Source organism: Neofelis nebulosa, chromosome 6 (genome assembly GCF_028018385.1).
Source record: "Neofelis nebulosa isolate mNeoNeb1 chromosome 6, mNeoNeb1.pri, whole genome shotgun sequence".
Lineage (NCBI taxonomy): Eukaryota > Metazoa > Chordata > Mammalia > Carnivora > Felidae > Neofelis > Neofelis nebulosa.
Window position 1 is genome coordinate 20,619,865 of NC_080787.1, and position 20,416 is coordinate 20,640,280.

General features: G+C 42.5%; 1 long non-coding RNA gene across 8 annotated transcripts in view; it reads left to right on the top strand.

The window, feature by feature from the left end:
• LOC131513784 (uncharacterized) overlaps nucleotides 1–20,416 on the top strand; it is a 44,330-nt gene that overhangs the window by 7,778 nt on the left and 16,136 nt on the right. For 2 of the 8 annotated variants that reach the window (XR_009262788.1, XR_009262794.1), the window contains one exon: nucleotides 71–639. The exons of 1 other annotated variant lie outside the window; for it this stretch is intronic. This is a non-coding gene — a long non-coding RNA (uncharacterized LOC131513784). Of the gene's footprint in view, nucleotides 1–70; nucleotides 640–1,779; nucleotides 2,052–20,416 lie in introns of those variants that run through there. 5 more of the 8 variants (XR_009262791.1, XR_009262792.1, XR_009262793.1 and 2 more) reach the window with 3 other exon arrangements.

Consider the following 20,416-nt stretch of genomic DNA (forward strand, 5'->3'; position numbering starts at 1 on the left):
CTTCTGGTAGCTCACTTCACACACGGAATACTGGGATTGCCACCTAACGAGCTTTTCTTCGTTGTCTCAGCTCGCTGTCTGATCCTTTCCTCACACAGCTACGAGAGTCATCCTTTCACATTGGAGCTCCTATCAGCACATATCTCTGGCCAAGTCTTCAAGGGTGCCACATGCTTTGGGGCAAAGCTCAGATTCCTCAGCGTCATCTAAAGTGCCCTTCGTGAGATGGCCCCTGCTTACTGTCTGGCCCCTGTTGGGAGAGGCAGTCCGCATGGGGGCCGAGTGTCTCTGCATACCCTTACCAAGCATGCCAGACTGCAAGAATTGCCCTCTCCTGACACTGAGCAGTTCCTGCAGCCAGTCACAAAGGGACCCAAGGAGATCCAGGTGATGACAGCATGGTCACTGTGTTTCTGCTTGCTCCCTTGCAGTGAGGGACTTGAGAGCTGCTTGCTTCAAAAGGGCTGTGCCTTTGGGTCTGGGTTCCTCAGCTTCAGAGCAAACCTACTGAATGTATAGCATGCATCCGGGTCCATCACATGACTTCTGTGTCATCTAGGGGAAAAAGGAGGCCAGTGCAAATATGCTGAAGATAAAGATGCTTGCTACCCCGTTAATAATATAGTACTTTGTCTCTGACCCGGGAATCTTGTGTCATCTGCCACGATCCACAAAACCATGCCAAGCTAACTTGTTAGCTTGCAAGTAGAGAAAATTCCATACCTCTCATGGTTTTTGACAGCCCTGTCTCCTCCTATCTCTTGTTCCATCTCTCATCCTATGCTCTGGTTATACTGACCTGTTTCCTGTCCCTGTGCCTTGAAAGATGCTGATCCCACTTCCCCAAATCTTACCTACTTTCTTTTCTTTTTTTTTAAGTTTATTTATTTATTTTGAGAGAGAGAAAGAGAGAGTGTGCGTGTGTTTGTGCGAATAAAGAAGGGGCGGGGGGGAGGGAGAGAGAGAATCCCAAGCAGGCTTCGTGCTATCCACACAGAGCCCAACGCGGGGCTCGAACTCACAAACCATGAGATCAAGCCAAAGTCAAGAGCCAGACACACTTAACCGACTGAGCCACCCAGGCATCTTTCCTTTATTTTTGACCAGCCAAAAGTACTATCCCCTCTAGGAAGCCTTCCAGACTTCCAGTGGGATTTTGGTGCCATTCATCTCTTCTTTCGCGGCACCCTGAGCACATCTCATTAATTAGAATCCTTGCCACATTGCACCATGACTTCTTTCGCTCGTGCAGCTTCTCCACTGGAAAGGAAGCTTCTTGAAGGTAGGGGTCATGTTTTGTCGTTGCGTGCCTGGTGTCTAGAGACTTTATCCTGCAATACTTGGCACGTAAATGTTCAATACATGTTACACGTTGGAATGAATGACTAGATCCTAATGGGTTTGACCCATCCTGAAGGATGAACCTGGAATGAAATTGTCCTCTGTTTCTCTCTTTGCCTTTCACACTTCTTTTTCTCCTTACCTTCCCATTTTTTTTTTTTTCTATTCTAAGCTACACTCTACTCTGTGTGCTTAGCTAGACACAAATAGACTTACGTGAGGCAAAAGTATGCCTGCAGAGCAGCGAGGTGGATTCCATGCACCATATGGGAAAATTAATCTCACCTTATGTAATCAGTGCCTAAAGACAGAGACTCAAACTTCCTTCCTCTCCCAAATTTCCTGAGAGATTGCAAAAGAAATGGATTAAGTGGCGGGGATGGTGTGGCATTTATATTTTAAAATATTTTTAATTTTCTCTCTCTCTCTCTAACGCAGCCCTCCTGGCAACAGAGAACGGACCGTGGTGAAAGATAATTGCCTAGGAGCCTGGGCAGCTTTAGATAAATTTGCTATCGCCGCAGTGGAAAACTTGGCTTTAAATGAGCCCTCTTTTCCACCTACAGAATCCCTAGGCAGTAAAGACCATGAACCTAGAAGGTACATCCCGACATGTGTTAAATAAATGCATGCGCTAATAAATAATGTTCAATAGTGTGCATGAGTAACCCCCCGGAGGTACCTTAAAAATAAACATTTTCATAGGGAAACTGATGGTATCCTCTTTCCTGGGGAAGGTAAATGTCTTGCCCTGCTTCCTGAATCACTGTCCTGGCTCTGGCTGTGTCTTAGGAGTGAACTCAATGATAAAGTGGCTGCGGCTCCACCCTCATGGACTTTATTAGGGAGCCAGCTATGAAGTTGTTCTCTCGGCCTCCAACTCATCCTTGAGTACTCAGCTTTGTGATTCTGGCACCGGTGCTGCAAACTCCGTGTTTTTGGTTTTTTTGTCTTGTTTTGTTTTGTTTTCTGCCAGTTCCCTCCACCTTTGCCTCTTCCAATAGGGAAGGGGATAGGGCATAACGGGCCGAGAAGTTCCCTTACATCTTCTTGTCTGTTTGCTACGGTCGCTAGCGTCACCCCAGCCTTACTCCTTCATAGTCTTAAGGAAACTCACTCTCACAAATGGCAAACAGCCCATCTCCCGGCAGCCGCACTTTGCCGGACTTTGTTTCTGGTCGCTTCCCCCTGCCCCCACCCCTCACCTGTGCCTGCTAACAGCCCTGGTGGCAGCCCGTCTGCCCTCCTGGTCACGTTTTCCTGCTTGCCTCCCCGCTCTTCCCTCTCTTCCACGGCACCCTGTGAGATCACAGGGCCGTCCCTTTATAGGACAGTGGCTAAAATAGCAACCGAGGTGAGACCGAACACTAGCAGCCAAGAAGAATATTTGCGCTTGCGGGCTTAAAAATAACCAATCTGGAATGACAGAATAGGAAAAATCCAGGTAAGACAACATTTGCTCTCGCACGAAGTCCACAAATGGCTTTACCGGTGGGTGCGCTTTTCCCGCTTGGTACCACCAGGGCTCACAGGCGAAAGTGATCTCCTGCCTTTCCTAATCTTTCCTCCTTCCAAAACGCAGTAAAGAATTGAAATTTCCCATCTAGCGTCCAGCATTACTTGTCCCTGTCCCCCCCCCCCCATTTTTAAACAGGAATAAACTGCGGTGCCAGCAGTTTTAAGTGATGCTGTGTAATTTTCAGCTCAAATGAGAACTTAAAGCTTCACTAATTTCTTGAAGAGATTCTGCAGCATCTGATGGTGGTTGGGGGCAGGGAGAAGGGAGGAAAAGAAGGAAAAGGAAAGGAAACAGCGGGACAGCCGCCGTGGTCACCCCCACCTCTGTGGCCAGAGCTGCTTATCACCACCTTGCTCTGTGTTCCCCTCGCCCATGCTACCCTTCCGTATTCTAGAAGTAGAGGCAAAATGGGACGAACCACCGTCAGAACGCTGATCAGTTTGGCTTGCGTGCTGCCCGCCCCCCCCCAACTTGTCTCCAAAAATCTATCCTACGTCTCTTACCAGTTCTTTGGGTGGTGAATGATACGAATAAGGACATCGACAACGTTCTAAGCAAACTGTAACTGGCATGCTGGTGGAAATGCTCGCTGAAACCTGCCATGGGCAAGTCAGAGTCCCAAAAAGATCTCAACAAGCAGATCAGCCGTATGAATTCGGACATTTATGTCTCAACTAATGTATAAGACAAGGGAAGGTTGGCACATGTGCCAGAGATCATTCGTATGACATGATTATTGGTAGAACCACACATGATTGCATGTTAGGGCCCCTCGTGCATGTTCTATCAGCGTCCTCGGCTGGATCTTATCACGGGGCTCATTACACAGTATTGCAATTGACTACCTTCCCTCCTGCGTTGCAAGCACCCTGAGGGCAGGGACTGTGTCTTTTTCTTTCTCCTTTTTGTAATCCACAGGTCTCACATAATATATAATCCATTGTGAGGACTTCATGCCAATCAAAATGAAGTGGCCTATAGCTTTTGACTATAAAACTCAATACCATTTGTATTATACTGAACTTACGTCTTAAACACTGCAGTATTGCTTGTATTGTATTAAGATGAGGTTATAGGAGGCAAGTCTAGTGATTAAGGATGAGTGCTCCTCTCCTGACTGGCTGGACAACCTTCATCAATTTCCTTAAGGCTTGGCATGCCTCACTTTCTCTATCTGTAACATGGGGATATAATAAGCCCTCCTTCATAGGGCTATTGTGAGAATTAAATGAGGTAGTGCACACAAGGTATTTAAACAGGCCTGGACGATGAGGATAATGACAGTGACTCTAAAGTTAAAGATATGATACAGGGACAGATTAGGAGACAGTTTTTGCAACACTAAGCCAGACAAAGGATCAGCATATAGAATATATAAAGAACTTAGGGGCACCTGAGTGGCTCAGTGGGTCAAACGCCTGACTCTTTCTTGATTTTGGCTCAGGCGATGGTCTCATGGTTTGTGAGATCGAGCCTTGTTTTGGGCTCTGTGCTGACAGCATGGAGCCTGCTTAGGATTCTCTCTCTCTCTCTCTCCCTCTCTGCCTCTTCCCCACTCTCTCTCACTCTCTCTCAAAATAAATAAATAAACATTAAAATATATATATATATATATATGTATGTATATAGCTTCAAAATTTAATTCTAAAAATCAAACAAAAAAGGAAGAAAGAAATAAGGATCATTTACCGCCATAGAAACTCAGCTGACAAACTGACAAGCTGACAAACTATAAGCCAAAACTCATCAATAATTTAGAAAAGGTAAAGCAAAATCCATGAACTCATTGCCCTTCTTTGGAAATCTTGTAAAGCAAAATCCACCCGCCAAGTGGATGAAACCTTCAAAGTCTGATGGTATCGTATCAAATGGAGGCAAGTCTCCAGAGTGATGGGAACACTCGTGCACAGGTGATAGAAGTGTAAATGGGCACAAACACCGTGGAGGGCATGTTGGCTGTGTTTCTTAACATTGAACATGTGCACACCCAGGAACCCGGTATTCTTTACACCGGGGCTATTCAAAGGGTTCGTCAGGTTGCAGGATTTTACTGGACTGACCTAAGAGACTACCTGTGTTCACAAAAGCCCTTCCTACATCCATCCCAAATCCTACTTCAGTTCATGGCTCCTGAGTTCAAAAACCTGTGAGTAACAAAAGAGAAGCCTCCTTTAAGGACTACTCAGAGCACCATAAAGCTTTTGGTCTTCTAGTGTTTGTAGGCACATTTCTATTAGGAGTAAAGCCTTGCTCTGAGATGAGATACAGTAAAACCTTGGTTTGTAGGCACAGTTCGTCTGGAAACATGTTTGTCATCCAAAGCACCTGAATATCAGAGCAAATTTCGAGAACCATTGGCTCCATTGTGATCATGTGATGTTCAGCGCCACATACTCGTTGTATTGTGAGACATCACTTGTTTGTCAAGTTAAAATTTAGCAGTTCCTCTAGGCCATCCTCAATATTTATGCCTAAAGCGTATCATTAGCTGGAAATAAAAACAACATTAAAAAGCCAGAAAAGCATAGGTTAGTGACTCTGTGGTTGTTTTTTTTTTTTTTTTTATGCATCTGACATGGAGACACCAAACTGCCCAAAGTAAATTGGATAAAAAGCCACAAATAAAATGTGTTCATCGTTTCTTTCTTTCAGTGTGTGCTCTTCAATAAAGCAGCTAAAATGCACAGTATAAAAGCATATAGTTAAATGCCTATTCTAGCTGAAATTAATTCCCAGCTCATTTTATTTATAAAACGCTTCATGTTGGGGCGCCTGGATGGCTCAGTCAGTTAAGCATCTGACTCCTGATTTTGGCTCAGGTCACGCACGGTCCCATGGTTGGTGAGATAGAGACCCGTGCCAGGCTCTGGGTTGACAGTGGGGAGCCTGCTTAGAATTCTCTCTCTCCCTCTCTTGTGCCCACACAAGCTGGGGAAGGGCAGGGAACAAGGGAAAGAGAATCTTAAGCAAACTCCATGCGCAGCACAGAGCCAGACATGGGGTTCAATCTCACAACTGTAAGATCGTGATCTGAGCCAAAATCAAGAGTCAGACGCTTAACAGACTAAGACCCTCCCCCCGCCCCCACCCAGATGCCCCCTTTTCCTTTAAATATGAGGAGAAGTTTTATCCTGAGATCTAAAAATCAATGATGTTATTTCTGACATCTATACTGGGTTCTAATTTAATTACTCCCCATACCACAATACCAACAATCCAAAAATGCACACAAACACACTAACCAAAGCAATGCCATGTTTTTCATCATATACCTCTTTTCAAAAATAATTTACAGTGTTAGCCAAATGGTATCTAAATATCATTTACAAAATATTGTAAGTTAAATGACAAGACACGTCAGTTCATTTTCTTGTTTGGATAACTTATTATAAGGGAATAAATTAATAATCTCTACACCATTGAAATCATCCCTTTACAATATGCATCTTGAAATTTCTTTCTCATTAGTTTTAGTAGCGTTTAATATGTATGTACTATTAAATTCAAATTCGATTCAAGGAATGGCTAATGAGATTTTTGAATCCTGTATTAACATTTACTGGAATCAAAAACGAAGTTAAACTGTTGCTGTCAGAAGATGTTTTATTTTGTGGATAGGCTTGACAGAGGGTGTTGGTTTTATCAGTGTAAGAAGGATATTTTTTATAAATTAAATGAGATAAATCTGCAGCTTCAAGGTTTTGATGATAACAGACTTTTTTTAAATTTTTTTTTATTAACGTTTATTTATTATTTTTGAGACAGAGAGAGACAGAGCATGAACAGGGGAGGGGCAGAGAGAGAGGGAGACACAGAATCTGAAGCAGGCTCCAGGCTTCAAGCTGTCATTACAGAGCCCGACGCGGGGCTCGAACCCACGGACTGTGAGATCATGACCTGAGCCAAAGTCGGACGCTCAACCAACTGAGCCACCCAGGCGACCCGATGATAACAGACTTTAAAATGTGATAAGATATTTTTATCAGTAATAAAAGTTACAATGTTTCCATTCCTTTTAGTTACCGACACTATTGATGTGTACTGTGTATCCTACGACCCACTTCGGAGCTCACTGCACTTTCTAGTGGTAAAGCCCAGAGCCTTTGCCTAAGGAGGACTCTCTCTGGTACTCAGCCACGTACAAGGGCAGGTGCTGCCCTTTGGTGGGACAGTTCTGAGGTGCCTTCTACATGATAGTCAGGAAGTCCCCACTGTGATATACTTTTGGGGATCAACTTTCAGATAAACCACTTGAACCCAAGACTTGATCTTATTTTTTATTTTTATTTGTTTTAATTTTTTTAATGTTTATTTTTGACAGAGAGACAGACAGAGCATGAGCGGGGGAGGGGCAGAGAGAGGGGGAGACACCGAATCCAAAGCAGGCTCCAGGCTCTGAGCAAGCTGTCAGCACAGAGCCCGACATGGGGCTCGAACCCACAGACTGGGAAATGAGTCTGAACCCACAGACTGGGAGACTCAGTGACCTGAGCCGAAGTCGGACACTCAACCGACTGAGCCACCCAGGGGCCCTAAGACTTGATTTTAGAGTTTGCTTTTTTGGAGAACTCTAAGAGAGCGATCTGTTCTAAACAAGGTGCTTACAGTGAAGGAGCAACAGGTGTAACCAAGAGCTGTTTGATAAATCTAGGTGTCTCTTCTGGAATTTGGAAGTGTAACTAACTCTCATTTGCTTGTCAGGTGGTTTTTCAACTTTCACCAATTTGAAGAATTTAATAGAATTTTTTTTTTTTTTTAATAGGCATCATGCCCAGCACAGAGCCCAATGCGGGGCTTGAACTCACGACCCTGAGAACAAGACCTGAGCTGAGATCAAGAGTCAAACACCTCACCCACTGAGCCACCCAGGCACCCTGAATTTAATAGATGTTTAATAAGAAGAGTACTAAAAATAATTTTGGGTAGTAAATTACTAGGTAGTAGTTGGCATGTAATTTGAAGAAAATTCAAACAATTGGATAAAATTGCTTTAACAAACACCTTTCATTCCCACTTATTTATTACTATGAATGAGTCTTCTCAGCAGTTACTTCTATAAAAATGGGGTGGAAGACAGAAATAAAAGTCACTGCAGAAATCATATTGTTCTAGTATAAAGCCATTCATCAATGGATACATGAACTAATTGGAGGGAGAAGCACTATTTATACCATTTGTGGAGAAGCATTTTCAAAGATATTTTATTTCTTCTGTTCAATAAATTATAAGAGGATAATTATTTTCTAATATAGTTTTGTTTTCTTGCTCAACTGATAACACTACCAATTAGAAAGTTTAAACACTTACAGCCTTATGATCCCAGGAAATAAAACGTTTAAAAATTTTAATTTCCACTTATAATCTTGTCAAAAAGAAGTATAATAGGGTGATCAAAACTGGGACTTCCCAGCGTGAAAATATATAACACGAAGATAAAAACTCTGTGGGGGAATTGGAACGGAATGTGGAAATAGGAAAGATATCAAATTTCCATAGGAAATTATGCATGCATTTTTTAATAGATGATGATTATTGAATCAAATTGTTATGGTATTTAGATTTTTTTGGATACACTTGAAAGAGGCACTATTTTTAAATGTTAATATTTACAAAATGCCAGCAATTTTACCCTTCAGAACCGTTTTAAGCCTATAATTTCTTAAAGGTCAATGTTAAACTGTGTGAGGGGTACGTAGTTTCTCCAAATTCGTTGAAAGGTTGTACAAAAAATAAATCTGAAGACTTACAGGTTGAATTGCCCCCCAGTTCGTACACTGAAGTGCTAAGCCTAGCAATTCAGAACATGACCTTATTGGGAGACAGGACCTTTATAAAGATCATCGAGTTAAAATGAGGCCATTAGGGTGAGCCCTCATCCAACATGACTGGTGTCCTAATAAAAAGGAAAACTTGGACACAGAGACAGAGGAGATACAGTGTGAAGAGACGTAGGGAGAAGGTGGTTATCTTCTAGCCGAGGAGAGAGGCCTGGAATAGACTCTCACAATGCTTACAGGGAATCCTTCTTGCAGTCACTGATCTCAGACTTCCAACCTCCAGAATTGTGAGAAATACATTTCTGTTGTTGAAGCCACCCAGGCTGTGGTACTATTTTTTACAGCATCTCTAGCAAAGGAACACAAAGGCTGTTCTCCCGGAGAAATACTCACACTTACAGACAAGGAGGAGTGTAAAGGGATATTCATTGCGTCCTTCTCTGCCTTAAAGGAATTGATCATTAAAATATGACACCCTGGCATTTCCCATTTAGTGCTGGGGACGGTTCCTGGAAATCGGAATGCAATTCCAGGTTTTTCTGGTACGATTCCTTTGGAGATACGCTCCTGGTATCCAAAACTGGAAAATGGTCTTCCTTTTTCTTCAAATGCCCTGAAATCACACATGCCTTGGGCCATAGTTTTCTTCAGCTTCTTTCCATGCTATTGGCTGGTAATCTTTGGAGTTGCGGTGGTATTTTGGACACACTTCATGACGTCAAAGGACTTTCCACTAGTTCCTAAATTGCAGGCTAATTTTTACCCTCCACTATTCTCTTCAATGTGCTCCTGCCACGGCAGCTCAACAACTTGGATTTTAAAATCCAGTATGATTCTCTTCCTTTGTCTCTTTGCAACAAGGCTGTTCTCTCTCTTCTTGTATTGTGGGGCAACACCGGCAGAATCTAAAATAAATGACAAGGAGCCCCTGGGTGGCTCAGTCGGTTAGGCGTCCAACTATCCGTCTCAGCTCAGGTCACGATCTCATGGTTTGTGAGTTCGAGCCCCACGTTGGGCTCTGTGGTGACAGTGTGGAGCCTGCTTGGGATTCTCTCTCTCCCTTCTCTCTCTCTGCCCCTCCTCTGCTCTCTCTCTCTCTCTCTCTCTCTCAAAAATAAACTTAAAAATTTTTAAAAATAAATAAGCAAATAAATGACAACTTTTTTAAAAAAGATGAATTGACAGCGATGGGTGGCAGAATGGATAGCAGGGGTGTGGCCAAGCAAGGGTAGTAAAAGATCAGTTGTAGAATCTATCTTGGGGATTTATGTAAATATTATAAAAACCTAAGACTTCACCTTGGGCGTGTGTTTTCAAGTTCTCATGACAAAATATTAGCAAAACAATGACAAAACAAGTGGCAGACAGACCTGCTACATCGCAGAGTGAACAATACACAATACACAGCGCATCTAACTCAGGTGGCCAAGGTCCACACCAACTGTGCTAAGTCGTGTCGGTAGCAAGTGTCTTGATATGACTTGTGAGAATGGCACTTCACCTCTGTGGCTTTCCTTTCGCCAACAGATAACCCAGGTCTGACCACAACAAAAAAATGGACAAATCCCAGCTGAAGGACTGTCCACAAAATCTCGGAGCAGTAAATTGTAAAACGGTCAAATTCATCCAAAACAAGGAAAGGCAGAGGAACTGTCACAGCTAAGAGGAGCCTAGGGAAACCCGATGACTTAAATGTAACGCGGTTCCCTGGATGGGATCCTGGAACAGAAGGAGACATTAGGTGAAAATCACCAAAATATGAATGAAGTAGGGACCTTAGTTAATGATAACCTATCAATACTGGTTATTCACTTTAGCAAACTCATCACACGAATGTAAGATGTTAACAATAAGAGAAAGTGGGTGTGGAACGGGAACTCTCCGTTCTGTCTTCACAACTGTTCTGTAATTCTAAAACTTTTCTAAAATACAGAAGTTTACCTAAAAACACATAGCAAACAATTACCTGGAGGAATTAATGTTACTTTGTTAGTATACCAGGGGTGCTGTGAAATATATAACCTTCTAAATGCAGTTATAAGGTCTTTCCCTGGGTGTCCTATAGACTAAATGCTTCCATTTCCAGTGTTGACTGTGGTAGAGCAAAGGCCAAGTCATAGGAGTCATGTGTGGAATTACAGCATCTAGTCAGTTCAGTTGGTGTTAACAAACTGTGTGTGTGTGTGTGTGTGTGTGTGTGTGTGCGCGCGCGCGTGTGCGCGGCTGGGGATATGCAAATGCAAGATGGTGCCATAAGATGATGTAGAACAGTTAGATGGGTGTGATAGCATTTTCCCAGATTTGACTTGGTAATATGTGTTATACGGATATACACGCAGTAATACAAACATATTTTATGACAGCTGCAAAGGTATTCTTATTCAACTTATTATTTATAATAGGCACTGTGTCAGATTTCAACGTGTATAAACTTATTAACTGTAATGCTTCTGCTACAGCCCCCATCATCACTAGATTTTAAAGTTACAGAAATAGCCAGAGAAAGAATTTCCTTCAAGGAGTCAGCTTTATCGGGCTGTTCTCTCTGGGCCCTCTGCTGGTTGCTTCACAACCTAGAATCTAAGGCCTTTCTCTGTCTTCTGGCATCTCCTACTGTTTGTTCATGGGGCCTTCTCCTCAGCTATTTAGTTCTTGTGTATTCCTTTAAGACTTTAGTTGGACCAAAAAAAAAAAAATGTTCAGTTCCAAAGTTTCATGGGTTTGAAAAATAACAGCTTGCCTTTATACTGAAAATGGCAACTTCCACATATATGATCTCATGGGATCCTCAACAAAAATCTTATAAAAATTCCTTTCTTAGCTAAGGGCATGGAAGGTAAGCTTAAAAGTGGCCCGGACTCCTGATGTTGGCGATTCTTGGCCATCCAGCATCGGATGACCCTTGCAGCATTCGGGAAACCCTCCAATCTTATAAGGCAAGCATGCATGTCCCCAGCCTCCGTTTCAGCCATGACACAGGCATGTGGCCCAAGACCCGCCTATGACCCAGCTCTGGCCGACAAAGAGTAGAATAGAATAGAATGACATACACTAGAATAAAATTAGATTGACATACAATTGAATAAAATAGACGTGACACAACAACAGACCGCACATAAAGTATATAATTTGATAATTTTTGACATACATCTGCACCTGCAAAATCATCACCAAAATCACACGAGCGATAATATTCATCACTGCCAAGAGTCTTTTTATGCTCCTTTGTAAGTCTTCTTTTCCACTCATCGCCACCCCCCTCCCCCCCTCCCTGCCTATGCCAAGAGGCCACTGATCTGTTTTCTGTCATTACAGAAAATGATTTTCCGGAAATTTTGCACAAATAGAATCATACAGAGTACACACACTTTTTGTCTGGCTTCTTTCACCCAACATAACTATTTGGACATTCAGCTTGTTGCAAGTATCAATCATTTAGCAATCCTTTTGATCGCTAAGTAGCATTCCGTCGTAAAGATATACCACAATTTATTCATTTGCTGATGGACATTTGGGTTGTTTCCAGGTTTGGCTTGTTACAAATAACACTTCTAGGAAGATTCATATCTAAGTCTTTGCATGGACATGTGCCTTCATTTCTTCTGAGTAAATGCCTGGGGTGAAATGTCTGGATAATATGATAAGGTAATGTTTAATTTAAGAAACTGCCAAGAATTTTCCAAATTGATTGCACCATTTTACATGCCCACCAGCAAGAAGAGTTCCAGGCCCTTCACATCCTCTGCAACATTTGGTATGATAAGTCTTCTTAAATTTTAGCCTTTCTAATAGGTATGAAGAGATCTCATCATGGTTTAATTTGTGGTTCCCTAACAATGATGTTGAGGTATCTTCTCATCTGCCTTTTTTTTTGCCACCCATATATATTCTTTGCTGAAGTATCTGGTCAAGTCTTTTCCCCGTTTTTAATTGGGTTGTTTGGGTTTATTTTATTATTGAGTTTTGAGAGAGCTCTTTACATATTCAGGTTACAAATATTTTCACATGTTCTGCTATCCTGGGATTTGCCATTTTGTTCTCTTAAAAGTGTCTTTTAGGGGCGCCTGGGTGGCTCAGTCGGTTAAGTATGCGACTTCGGCTCAGGTCATGATCTCACAGTTCGTGGGTTCGAGTCCTGCCTTGGGCTCTCTGCTGTCGGTGAGGAGCTTGCTTCTGATCCTCTATTTCCCTCTCTCTCTGCCCCTCCCCTGCTCTCTCTCTCTCTGTCTCTCTCTGTCTCTCAAAAATAAACATTAGACATTTTTTTAAAAAGAGTGTGTTATAAAAGGCAGAAGTTTTAAATTGTGATGAAGTCCACTGCACCATTTTTTTTTCTGTGTTCAATTGCTTGTAGTACCACATCCAAGAAATCTTTGCTTGCCTCAGACTCTCAACTTGAATTCTCTTCCATTTCCTTTAAACATTTTGTAAGCCTAGGGTTTACATTTAGCTCTATGATCCATTTGGGTTCATTTTTCCCTGTGGTGTTCCCACAGTCTCGCCGTTCCCTCCACCACAAAGTCAGCTTCTGTTCTGTTGCCCTTTTTCCCTGCCATCTAGCTGCCGTGGTCCCTTTTCCAAACTCTTGCTCTCTTCTGCCAAATGGCTCTGTTCACACTGTTCCCGCCACCTAGAACACTTTTCCCTTATCCCTTCTGGCCAAACACCTTATCTATTTTAATTCGGCATAAGATCTCCTGTGCTTGGCTTAGAGCTGAGCACACAAAAGACACTCTCTCTTTTTTATTTTTTATTTTATTTTTTTTTTTAATTTTTTTTTTTCAACATTTTTTATTTATTTTTGGGACAGAGAGAGACAGAGCATGAACGGGGGAGGGGCAGAGAGAGAGGGAGACACAGAATCAGAAACAGGCTCCAGGCTCCGAGCCATCAGCCCAGAGCCTGACGTGGGACTCGAACTCACGGACCGCGAGATCGTGACCTGGCTGAAGTCGGACGCTTAACCGACTGCGCCACCCAGGCGCCCTCACTCTCTCTTTTTTAAAAAGGAGGGAATAAATGAGTGGGGTTGAGTTCCTAGACTAAGGTGACATGATAGTAAGCTGGGGGACTGGAATTTGGCTCTTGATTCCTGTCCCAGTTATAGTTTTTACGTGGCATTTGAATTGAAAGCTTGAAAGAACTTCTGGACCCCTGTCAGCTTCCCACACTCATTTTGGAGACGTCAATAGTCGTACCCAGCCTGCAAATCTTTTGGGGGCTGAGCCCCTTCGTGCCCCACGATTGGTTGCTATTAAACTATGAAGTTATTTATGGGTGAGTTTAGTCTTTAAGAATTTCTGTTGATCCAATAATTGGTCTAAGCATTAGTTTCTGATGATTTAGCTGTGTTCCCTGTGAATTAATGATGACTAATGATAGGGATTTAAGAACTGATACCCTCAGGTACTTAGCTGTTTTAAATAGCACATTAAACAATATAACACTTAAAGTTCACGTTCCTTTAAAAAATATATTTCATGAAAACCCAGGAGGTGAACCATAAGTGCTATATTAGTTGCATTAAGGATTAATTTTATAGCTCCAGAGGTACAGCCAGAGGCAGATTCTTTTTTCTGTAAGTGAATTTGCCTTTCGCTAAGAACACAGGCGCATGATGCATGGGTGGCATATGAATTCCAGCTCCCAAACTCCAAAACCCGGTGCTTAAAAGAGAGAAGCCTACAAACCTGATTTCAACTGTGAGGAAACATCAGAGAGACCCACATTGAGAGACAGGCTCAAAAGTATCAAGGTTATGAAAGACAAAAAAGACAATGGAGACCTGTCCCAGATTAGAGTCATTACAACTGAATGCAATTGTGAAATGCTGGCTTGGGTCCTAGGTTATGGAAAGGACATTGATGTGACAACTGGCAAAATTGGAGTAAGGTCTGTTGATTAATTAGTGGTATTGTCTGTACTATTTTTACTTTCCCGGTCTCGATAGTTGTACAATGGTTTCATTTGCGGAAGATAGAAGAATACATGAAAACTTTTGGGACTATTTTTACCACTTGGATAGAAGACTAAAATTAATTCATAATAATGTATTGTTTAAAATATCCCTAACATAAACAAATAAGCAAACAAAAAGCCAAAACAGATACATAAAAAGATGTATACGTAGATGTTTCTATGCAGAGAATATCATAAAGCTTTTAAGTTGGCGGGGCTCCAGGGCATCTGGGTGGCTCAGTGGGTCAAGCATCCAACTCTTGATTTTGGCTCAGGTCATGATCTCATGGGTTTGTGAGCTCAAGCCCCATGTAGGACTCTCTGTTGTCAGCACAGACCCCGCTTCAGAGTCTCTGCCTCCCTTTCTCTCTGTGCCTCCTACACTCGTTCTCTCTCTCTCTCTCTCTCTCTCTCTCTCAAAATAAATAAACTTAAAAAAAAAAAAGAAAGTGTTATATGGGCAGGGTTCCAAACACACACACACACACACACACACACACACACACACACAAAGGCATGCAAATTGATCCTACTGACCCTATGGCCCCTCAAGAAAACGGACTTCTCCTTGATATAATAGAAAAACAGAACCACCACCTCTGGTCTCAGCGGATGTAACAGCAGGAATACGGAACAGGTGCCTGACCTATTGCCGTGGGCTGCCCTGCTGACGGGGCCTGCGGGCTGCTGGGTGTCAGCCTAAGTCTTTGCAAAAGTGGCAAGGAATCGGGGCCTCCCTGCCCAAATACAAGTGAGCCACGAGTCCTTTTGAAATAGACACCTGAAAACCAGTCAGCTGTTTATATTCCAAGTACAAAACATGGTGCCGCAGTACAGACTATTGCACTGTAATCGAGGGGCTTGATCAGATTTCCCTGTAAGGCTTGTCAGCTTCAAACCGAGAAGCTCGTGAACAGAGAAACATACAATCTTTTTTCCCAGCCGTAGCGACAAAAAGAGATCATCCCAAAGACCCCTCCTCTTGATAGCATTATGGTTCATGTTGTAAGCGAAGAAGCCTGGGCTCAAAGAAGTGTGCTGATCTGCTGAAGAATGCAGGGATGAGAGGGATTCCAGTGCCTTCCATCTAAGTCCTGCCCACCATAGGGAGGAGCGACTCCTCTCAGCCTCTGAGCTAGGTCAATGCCAGCATCCCTTCTAACTTTAATTTAACCTATTTAACCTTCTGAGCAGTAACTTAAGGAAAGAACGTCTATTCCCGTGGAAAAGCACACACCAAACCCAAGTGCCATAATTACCATTACAACGCAAAGCCCGGCATTGCTGAGCGAGAGGCACTTCTCTCTCTCTGGTTCCGAAAAATGACTTGTGATGTGCCTACTTCTGTGCTCTGGAAGCTGTGGCCTCTGAGCTTCTCAGGTGCCGTATCATACACTTCTACTCGGGTGTATTTTCAGTCCCCTTCCATTGGTGTCTCTCTGAAACAGGCTAACAACAGGCAAATGAAGACCTCCTTCCACAGCTCTCTGTATATCCCTTCACAGCCAAACGCCAGGAAAAATGATACAGACTTGTCTTCCTTTCCACTGCCTCCTTAATCGACTCCACCTTGCTCTGGGAGGGAAAGAGATGCTCAATAAGGCCACCTCTGTATCACGAACCCAGGGGACATGTTCGGTTCTAATCTAACCGGACTACCCAGACCGTCCGGTACTGTGAGTCGTGCTCTCCTTGGAAGACATTCTGTCCTCAGCTTCCCTGACACTTCCAACTTTTCTCCTCTTTCTCCGGCAACGCTTCCTCCATATACTTTGTCTGCTTGTACTTCTCTCCCCGGCCTATTAAATGTTGGAATTTCTCAAGAACAGATCCTAGGACTTCATTCTTTCGCTTGCTGTACTTGCCCTAAGTAATGTCATCCAATGTGGCTTTAAGTAGCCTATGTTCTGGATTCCCACATACTCACCTCCGCGTTTCTGAGAGTCAACAGCTCTACCTCGCTGTCTCGAAAGCACTCCAAATCCAGCATGTCTAAAGCAGACTTGATTTCCACACCCAAGTCCCTGCACTCCTCCTGTTCCTCCCATTTCCTAGCTCACTGACTACACCACCATCATTGTAGTGGTCTTTCCAGAAACCCCGGGCGTTATTGCTGACAATGCCCTCTCCTTCACCCCGTATCCAACACCAAAGGAATACTTGCCATCTTACTCCCTAAAAGATCTTTCGCCTCCGTTCACTTGTCTCCATGTCTCCCACTGCTAGCCTCGTCAGAGCGATGACTAGAGGAAAGTTCCCAGTTGATCTCTTGTCGCTTCCCCTGCACCGGAACCATTCTACCATTTCTTCCCTTAGTCTCTTCATGCCACAACCAAAGGGGCTTTTTTTCTTCACTTTAATTTTGGAGTATTCATAAATTCACAGGGAGTTACAGAGATAGGACAGAGAGGACCCACTGACATGTTCTGCACCCAGGTTCCTTGATGGTTACATTTGGTATAGTTATAGTACAATGTCAAAGCCAGGAATTTGACATTGGTGCCATGTGTGGGTTTAGTCCTGTGGCATTTTATCACGTGTGTAGATTGATGTTACCACCGCTACAGCAATCGAGGTACGGAACCGTTATCTTACCACCGCAGAGACCTCCCTCATGCTACCTCTTGGGAGTCAGACCTACCTCTCCCCACTGTCTGCCTCCATCATCTGGAACCCTTTCACCCTCCAATCTGTTTTCCATCTCTAACTAATTTTGTCTTTTTTGAAAATGCTGTCTCCTTAAAAATCATAGAGTAGGTGATTCTCTGAGATTGGCTTGTGTCACTCAACACGATGCCCTTGAGATCTAAGTTACTGCCTACCAATGGTTTGTTCCTTTTTCTTGTTCGGCAGTATTCATGTTATGGATGAGTGAACTTCCATGAATTCATTTCGGCTGTTTCTAATTTTGGCTCTCATAAGTAAAACCGCAGTGAATGGTTGTATACAGGCGTGAATGTGAACATAAGCCTCATTTCTCTGAAAAGCCCAGGGGCGGAACTGTGTATTTGGTTTTATAAGAAACTACCAAATCATTTTCCAGGCTGGCTGTATTATTTTACCAGCAGCGTCTGAGAGATCCACTTTCTCTGCATCTCTAACAGCCCTTGGGATCGTCACTTTTTTTTAAGCTGTTCCAAGGGTGTGTGGTGTTCTCTCGCCTTGGTCTTCATTTACATTTAGCTAATGGTTAGTGGGGCTGAACGTTTTTAATATGCTTGTTGCCATTTGTATATATTCTTTGGTCCAATGTCTCTTCATATCTTTTGCCCATTTTCTGATTGGCTTGCTTGTTGTTGTTGTTGTTGTTGTTGTTTCTGAAGCTGCCCATTGAGAATTCTTTACATATTGTAGCTAAGAATCCCTTGTCAGATATGTGGTTTGCAAATATTTTCTCCCAGTCTGTAGCTTGTCGTTTCATCCTCCTAACAGAGGCTTTTGCAGAGCAGAAGTTTTTAATGTTGATGAAATCCAATTTATTCATATTTTTTTCTTTTGTGCATCATGCCTTTGGTGTTTCAGAACTCTCCACCAAGCCCTGAGTCTCGAAGATGTCCTCTATGTTATCTTCTGAAAGTTCTATGGCTTTATGTCTGACCTTCACATTTATACTCCATTTTAAGTTAATCGTCATATAAGGTGTGAAGTTTAGGTCAAGGTTCAGCTTTTGGCCTGTGGACGTCTAATTGCTCCGGCACCATTTGTTACAAAAACAAAACAACAACAACAAAAACACCAAAAAAAAAAAAAAAACAAAACCCATCCTTCTTCCACTGAATTGGTTTCGCATCCTTATCAAACAACAGTTGGTGTACTTACGTGAAGATATTTCTTGGTTTCTCTAATTTGTTCCACTGATCTATGCATCTATTCCTCTACTAATGTGAACAGTCTTGATAATCGTAGCTACATGGTATCTTGACATTAGCTAGAGTAGTTCCTCCTACTTTACCCTTCCTTTGTAGAATTGTTTTAGCTATTCTCGTTCCTTTGCCTTCCCATACACTTTTCGGAATAATCTTCTCTATATCTTCAGAAAATCTTGCTGGGATTTTAATGAGAATTATATTAAATTTGTATATCAATCTGGGGAGAATTGGCATCATTACTATGTTGCGTTTTCCTCTTCATGAAAATGGAATATCCATCTATCGACCTATCTATCTATCTATTTGACAGAGAGAGAGACAGAGAGCATGTGCCAGCAAGGGAGAGTGGCAGAGAGAGAGAGAGAGAAAGAGAGAGAGAGAGAGAGAGAGAGAGAGAGAGAGAGAGAGAACCTCAAGCAGGCTCCACACCCACTGACATGGGGCTCTATCCCATGACCTTGGGATCATGACCTGAGCCAAAGTAGAGTCAGATGATCAATCAACCAAGCCACCCAAGCGCCCCTCTCCACTTATTTAGATCTTTGATTTCATTCATCACTGTCTAGTAGTTTTAGGCACCTAAATCTTGTACGTGTTTTGTTAGACTTACACCTAAGTATTTCATTGCTTTAGTGATTGTAAATAGTATTGTATATCTCATTTCAGTTTCCACAAGCTAATTGCTAGTATATATAAATACTATATAGATTGATTTTTGTATGCTGATCTTGTAATAGCAGAGAACTCACTTAATAGCTGTATGAGTTGTTTTGTAGATTCCTCATGATTTCTACGTGGACAGTATGTAATATGCAAATAGGGACAGTTTTATTACTTCCTTTTCATTCTATATGCATTTTCTTTTCTTTTCTTCCTTATTGCACTGCCTAAAATTTCCAGTTCTATGCTGAATAGCCATTATAAGAGTGGCTATCCTTACCTTACCCTCAACCTGAGGGAGAAAGCATCAGTTCTTCACCACAAAGTCGGATGTTAACAATAGGAGTTTTATGAACATTCTGTTCTAGTTTGAGGAGGTTCCTTTTTATTCCTATTTTTCTGATAGTTTTTTTTTTTTTTTTATCATGAGTGGGTGTGTTGGATTTTGTCAGGTGCTTTTCCTGAATTGCTTGATTTAACCATGTCATTTCTCTCCTTTAACCTGTTACCATGGTGGATGCCCACTGACTGATATTCACGTATTAAACCAGGTTTGCATCCCTAGAATAAACCCCAGTTAGTCATGGTGTGTAATCATTTATAATTTCATTTACTGCTATTGTTATATAAAACTAATGTTTATTCAGGTACATTGTCCCAGAATGATCTTCCAAAACATAAATTCAACTGTGTAATTCCTCTGTTTACATCCTCCACTTGCTTTCAACTACCCGTAGGAAATAGATATAGATCGAAGCCTTATTCTGGCCCAGCTCATGGCCCAGTCTGGCCCCTGCCTTCCTCACTACTTCATCCTGTGCTGCTGTGTCACTTTCTGTGCTCTGGGCTCCCTTCTTGGCCTTCACGCTGTTCTCTCTGCCTCCGACACTTCCCCTACCTTTTACCAAATTAACTCCTACATACCCCTCAGATCTTGGGCATCTGGGTCCAGACTTTTATTTAACTTTCATGTGATTAAATCAGTTTCTTCTGCACATAGCTCCGAGTTACATGATTATATGTGCTATTATTTAATGTCTTCCTGTCCCATGAAATGCAAAATTTTACATGAGCAGAGGCCATGGCCATCTGAGTTTCCATAGTAACTCCCTTACCGGGCAAAAAGAAGGCATCTAATACTTATTGAATAAAGGCACCAAAGAAAGTTTAAGTGGAGGGTAAGCAAAGGTACCTGGGTGAGAAAGATAAGTGGGCGCAGGGTGGTTGCCCAGTTGGGAAGGTATAGGGTCCTGGGAGACAACACTCAAAGGGCAAGGCTTTGACTTCCAGAT